The following is a 7,133-nucleotide window of genomic DNA, read 5'->3' as shown; positions in this document are numbered from 1 at the left end:
AAGAACTGGAAAATATGCAGAAAGTGTGGGGAAATGTCTCATAACTGATCACCTACAACAGAGAAACCTCTGCAATTGTACGCTCCTGAAGGTTTGGTTACTTCAGGAAAGTTTGCCCTCTTTAGTATGATGCAAAATCTATGGGCAGGGGAAGCATGCACATACTAAACTCTTCCTTCCTTCTGGTGTACACTGAGCACAGCCACAACTGCAGAAAGAGTACTGTGCCAAAAACACAGTTAATTATGGACGTGGCATGGAAAAGACTAAGATGAATTAAATGTGAATCTGATCAAGCCCAAGGTCATGCTTAATTACCATTCTATACGGAATCATATCAGAATATGGAGCGCTATTACAAATAATATATTAATTAATATTATCTAGAAGAAAGTGCAACTGTGAGAGATATCAAACTAAGTCATACTCAAAGTACTCCCAAAGAAATCAAAATCCGTTCATTTTAACTGGTCTGCACTAGGAATGGAGGAAGAATTCGCCCTGTTCAGTATCTAAAGTGGACTCACTTGACTTGATCTAGGCAGATCATAATCCGGATCAAATCAATAGTCCACTTCAGACTATGCAGTCCAGTAGATTCATTTATGAGGCAGTCAGGATTGTGCATAAGATCGTTTTTTAAAAACTGAAAATCACATTTTTGGCTGGGCATTGGAAGCTTTTTTAAAAAACAACCTGAGGGGCACATCCCCTTCTGTATAACTTTACAGGGGCCACATGTCAGAGGTGGGTGGAGCCAGATTGTGTATGTGTGTTTTTACAATCAAGTGTTCTATAAATTTTATGAAGTAAATGATAATAAATAAAAGTGAACAGACTAACAAATGAAAAAAGTAATTATACAGTAGGTTAGTTTTGACACCCACCCCATACAGCCATTTCAATCCTCCCTCCAAGATAAGGAAGGGGCATTATCACAATTCCTCAAACCTGAAGTTCCACATCCCTTTGTAACATCTTAAGATCAAAACTGAGACAAAGCTTTAAAGGTAAAGGGACCCCTGACCGTTAGGTCCAGTCGTGGACAACTCTGGGGTTGCGGCGCTCATCTTGCTCTATAGGCCGAGGGAGCCGGCGTTTGTCCGCAGACAGCTTCTGGGTCATGTGGCCAGCATGACTAAGCCACTTCTGGCGAACCAGAGCAGTGCACGGAAATGCCGTTTACCTTCCCGCTGGAGTGGTATCTATTTATCTACTTGCACTGTGTGCTTTCAAACTGCTAGGTGGGCAGGAGCAGGGACTGAGCAACGGAAGCTCACCCCGTCACGGGGATTCGAACCGCCGACCTGATCAGCAAGCCCTAGACTCTGTGGTTTAGACCACAGCACCACCCACATCACAATGAGACAAAGCTTTACAGGAACACTGGATCTATTTTATACCATCCATCTATGCAAACTGATTGGATTTATACAGTTTTATATAGTATGACACTATATGTATTTCTAAGGTGGCTTCATGACACTGCCACATATTATAAGGATTAAGAACAAGGCACAGTTTTCAACTTTAGCCACATGGTGGTGCTTTTTAACTGTTTTGATATGCAATAGAAAATGTAATATAACATGCCCAATGTGCCCATGTGGCTGTGTGGTTTCTATATGCAGGAGGAAACTGTAACAAGTATTTGACCATTTCCAATATCATTCTAGCAGAAATTTCACACCAGGGATGTGTGAGAGCTTATAGCTATTTCAGTGAACAGAAAGACCCACAGTTAATAAGAGGAGCATGTTAATAAGATACATATGGCTTGAAGTGAAGCTGTGGATGAGGCAAGGGAGGAAGTGCTACACAGTAAGCAATAGAAAATAATCTGGAAGGAAGGACCACATAGTTCAGTGGTATAGTATCTGCTTTCTGTGAAAAAGGCCTCATGTTCAGGCCCTGGCATCTGCTGCCCATCAGTGTGAACAACAATGAACCAGATGGACAAATGGTCTGGCTCAGTATACGGCAGCATTCTATGTTCCTAATGTAAAAATCTGTACACAAATACAGCACACAGATACATTATTTATGTGTATTGCCTAATGGGTCCATTTCCCCTTTAGTATCTCCCAAACTTCTCTTTCCATATATACATACCCATTTACATTTACTCAGAAGCAGTGCTTTTTGTAGTGGTACTCAGTGGTACAGAATACTGTCGTCATTTATTATTATTATTATTATTATTATTATTATTATTATTATTATTATTATTATTATTTTGCTGTCCATGGCAGCCATTTTGTGCTGGCATCCATGGCACTTTATCAAATATGAGTGCCGGCACCTCATTTTTTACAAAAGGGGGGGGCAGTACTCACAAGCAACTGTACTCAAGCATGCCATTGTCATACACAGTCAGAATCGGTCTAACAATGGGCTAAAATGCTGCTGATCTTTTCCCCAGCAACAGAACAGAGTCTCATCAATTCCAAGGACTGATGTGTCAGCAGGTTTTTTAAAACTTCTGGTTCTGAACAGGTTGAATGTTCTTTAAGCGCTGATCCACACTTCCGCTTGTCTCGTGCCCAGATAACACACGTCTGAGCGGATTTCCCTTTGCCCCACACCTTTCCCAGGGAAAACCTGCTCTTTAGTGCTAAATGGGAGCAAACTAAAGAGAAAACCTGAGCTACTATGTGCTCCGAATGAGAGTTAAAGAGTGGTTCACTCCAGGGGAAAGCAGTGTGATACAAGAGGAGGTTTGGATAAGCCCAGGCACCCCCCAAACTTCGGCCCTCCAGATGTTTTGGGCTACAATTCCCATCTTCCCCGACCACTGGTCCTGTTAGCTAGGGATCGTGGGAGTTGTAGGCCAAAACATCTGGAGGGCCGCAGTTTGGGGAAGCCTGGATAAGCCCTAATATTCCATATCAGCTCTGTAGCTTAGCCAGCGGCTAGGAAGCATTCATGTCAATCCAGAAGTGGATGTAGGGGAGCACGACTGGTCTGCCTGCACTGAGCTGCCAGGGGGCCGCAGCGGGTGTTGCAACAATGACAAACGACAGAAGGGGAGAAGGGAGGGGGGAGGGTTTGCACCCAATTTTGGCATCGCAAAGGGCGCCGTTGAAATTTAAAAGCCCAAAGTCTGCCACTGCTACAATCTAACCAGACCTTTCATAGCAAAATCAATTGTTAAGGTGCAAGGACTGCATCCTGCCTTTACTCGAGATGCTTCATTTCTTGGATGTATCTGGCTTCAGAGTAAGGCTGTGTACACACCCCTGCTTTGGAAAGCAGTGCACATACAGTGTCAGGCACAAGCCATATCCATCCTGTAGCTATATTGTCATTTCTTATGGGATATTGCATTTTGATATGTTTTTTCCTTGAAATCAGCGTCAGTCGGAATTGAGGAAAAAGAATGACCTAGCTGTATTTTAAAGGTACCCACAACCTTAAATTGGCAAAGCCACTCTTTTTCTACAAATCTGTATATGTTCTGTTCTTTGCTTCGATGCATCACTTATCTCTCTTCAGATAGGTTTAGTACCTTACAAGATTACCCCAAGCTGACTTGGGCTTCACAAATAAATGTAGAGATCATAATCACCATTGTAATGTATGCATTATCAGCCAAATATTTGGCATGTGGCCCCTTTAAGAGAAACAGCTATGATGCAGTAGGGCAGCTCTTGTAGAGCTGAGTCAGAGATGTGGCCAGGCTGGAGGAGATAGTTTCTACTCTGTGCAGCCTCCCAGGCCTAATCGAGAATAAAGTTTAATTAGCCATTAGCTCAGCTTGTGCTGTATTCCTAGATAAACAGCAGAAGACAACAGGGTCCATATTTAAGCATAATGTGCCCATTTTCCAGGGCACGAATGGGATAATATGATACAACAAATAGCATGTTACCTCCCAAATGTTAGTGATGCTGCCTTTACATCCAGAAGCCGCTCTTTGGTGTATAGATTTCCCAAGGAATGTGGTACTGCATTAATTAAGCATCACTAAGGGTTGCAATATCCATCCCTTCAGCTCAAAACAAATAAGCGTGACACCTCTGAACACTAATTTCCAAGCCAGAAAACAATACATAACAGATGTTAAAGAGATCGTGCTACACTATGGTTGATTAGAGCAAAAAGCCAGATATTATCACTGGCTATCTCTGCTGCCAGCTGATGAACAAGATATCTGTTGCCTAAGAATGCAACTCAATAAGCATCAATCTTTCTGGGTTTCATAGTTAGCTACAATACAGGCATGAATGCAAATAGACTGACACGTTTATTGAAGTGCAGCATCAAAATACGGCTGCATAATTGTATCCACTATATATATTGGAAAGTGGTTTGTCTGGCTGCTTTTCTGTTTGTTCAGATGCCTCTTGAGATATTGTCACCAAACTAGGCACAAAGATTCCTGAGGTGGGGAAGTGGGTCTGTGTTGATGTGTCAATGCCAGGCGCCATTTTTAATCAATATGGCAGACTGAAATGTCACTTTGGCATGGCTTCGCACAGTTTTTGAGATAGATTTGGCTTGACAAGCTCAACATAAGGGTTCCTGAGGGGGGGGCAGTCTTCAACACCAGGCAACCTATTGAATCAAAATGGTGGACTGAAACATGACTTCACCCAATTTTGGGCATAATGGGTCCAAACTCACAAATTACACTCTCAGTATAATTAACGATCTTTTTTGTTTTTGGTTTCTAAAAAACATCCCAGGCAGCACCAGACACTCCCTGCTAGGCTCCTATGATTTACCTCTCAGATGCCATGTTCCTCTAATCTTTCACTTAACTTACATGAGTCTGTTATATGACCCGGTCCAACTCATATAAGAACATAAGAGGAGCCTACTGGATCAGGCCAGTGGCTCATCTAGTTCAACATCATGTTTTCACAGTAGCCAGCCAGCATAGCTGCCAAGTCTCCCGTTTTCCCCGGGAAACTCCCGTTTTCCCCGGGAAACCCCCGTTTTTACTTACCTTTTCCCAGTGGTTCCCCGTATCACTTTGTCTCCCGTTTTTCTCCGTTATTTTCTCCTGCCGGCGGCCATTTTTTTTCTGATTTGCCCTTCTATGGGCACAAAAATGGCCGCCACCGGCTTCAAAAGTCGCATCTATGCATGACCGGAAGTGCATAGATGCGACTTCCGGTGTTGGCGGCGGCCATTTTGGTGCCCATAGATGGGCGGAGCGACACCGGAAGTTGTGTCAACGCACTTCCGGTCATGCGTAGAAGCTACTTTTGAAGCCGGCGGTGGCCATTTTTGGTGCCCATAGAAGGGCAAAGCGACACCGGAAGTTACGTTGACGCAACTTCCGGTGTCACACAGCTGCCAGTCCCGGATTCTGCAGTCCGGGACTTGGAAGGTAAGCCAGCCAGATGCCTGTGGGAAACCTGTAAGCTGGACATGAGCACAACAGCACACTGTCCACCAGACATTCCCAGCAACTGGTATTTGAGGCACAATGCCTCTGACAGTGGAGGGAGAACATAGCCATTATAGCTCCTAGCCACTGATGAATACGTCAGTTTCAGTTTCTCTTGTCACCTCATTTTCCCCCGTCTTAACCCACTCTGAACATTTTCACATCAGTTTATGACCTTGTTTTTTAAAAGGGGAAATTTGCAGGCCTTTTAGTGCAAAGTTTCTCCTAATGCACACATTCCGGTTTGGAAATGTGTCTGATACATGCACATTTTTGCAAGCCGTTGCCTCTAATAAAATGCATTATTTTATGGTGTTTTCACTGATATAAGCATTTTAATGCATACTTTCCTCTAATACGCGGGTATTTGAACAGATTATTTGGTTGGAGAACAGCATCTCAAAATTCGGGCAAGTGCAGATTTTGAAGAATAGCTATATTTCGGTTCGCAGATTGTTTTGGAAAGTGTGAATTAAGTAAATTTGCTTTCAATTGCAAATCAAACTGAATTCCCCCCTCCCCCATGTGTAGTACCCAGCTGGTGTCATTCTTGGACCTATCCTCAAGCAGGTTCCAAGAGGAAGGGGAAACTTCCCAGAATCCAAAGGATTTCCCTCCGCCAACTGCTCATGTATTTCCTGTCTGCTTCTTCCCTTTCCCACATAAAGGCAGCAACATGCCTGTCTGAGCCTTTCACCCTCCAGCAGCATACATGCTGAGGGCCAAGGCAAACACACACACACACACACACACACACACACACACACACACAGCAGTGCTGAAGCAATTAAATCTCTTGCCACTACGCTATTCTGTAAAGTGCCCTGCGACCCAGTTTCATAGCTGATGGCTGCTCTAACCTTACCCAGCACTCTACATTCCTTATTTCCCTTCCTACCCTTTGCCTCTGCAAAGGTCCACAAGGAGAAGCCTTTACCCCACAGTGCTTTTCAGCTCATGACGATTGAAGTCAATTCCTCTGTTACCTCATCAAATGCTGAAGAGCGCTAAGGGCTCAAGCAAGCTACCTGAAATCTCTTCACCATGTGCTCGTCTGCAAGACAAGAGTCCACTCAAGCTTAAAGATGTGCATTGTTTGTCGCTCCTCACTTCCCAGAGTTCCAAGTTCCAGGTGAAGACAGACAACATCGGTTTCTTTGTGACAGGAGAGTGCTGACGACTGACGCTTCTTTCATATCATACTCTTGATTTGCAGATGTAGAAGCAGAGCAGCTGGAAGCTGTTTGCATCACTTCCTACCCACCCCTGCTCCAAAGCAAAAGGAAACTCTTGCATCTTCTCATCAGCCAGCTCTCCAAACTCACAGCTCCCCAAACTCTCCCCTGCCCTCACAGGGGGCCTCTTTTAGGGGTGCTAGCAAACCTTGAGAGATGGCCATGACCATGGCTGGCAAACCTAGAGAGAAGGCTTTGCACAACAGAAAAGAATGGCTATTAAGATCACCACATTGCAACCCAGAATGCTAGGTTGTACCTTAGGGTTTCCCAATGAACTGGAAAACAGGGCATCCATGGCTCCTTCCACTGGTACCTTCCTCAGTCCAGTTGTCTAATCTTGTTCCTTTTTGAAGCGTGGCATGCCTAGATCCCAATTTCTGGGGGGAAATTCTTGCTGTTCTGTTTTGTTTTCTACATGGGTACTATTTCTTTTCTTTCTTTTCTTCTTTTTTGTGCTTTATCTTACTCTTTCCACTTGTAATTATGTACTTTTTATC

This window comes from Zootoca vivipara, chromosome 5, assembly GCF_965207765.1.
Source record: "Zootoca vivipara chromosome 5, rZooViv2.hap1.1, whole genome shotgun sequence".
NCBI lineage: Eukaryota > Metazoa > Chordata > Lepidosauria > Squamata > Lacertidae > Zootoca > Zootoca vivipara.
Note: the sequence above shows the minus strand (reverse complement) of the source record.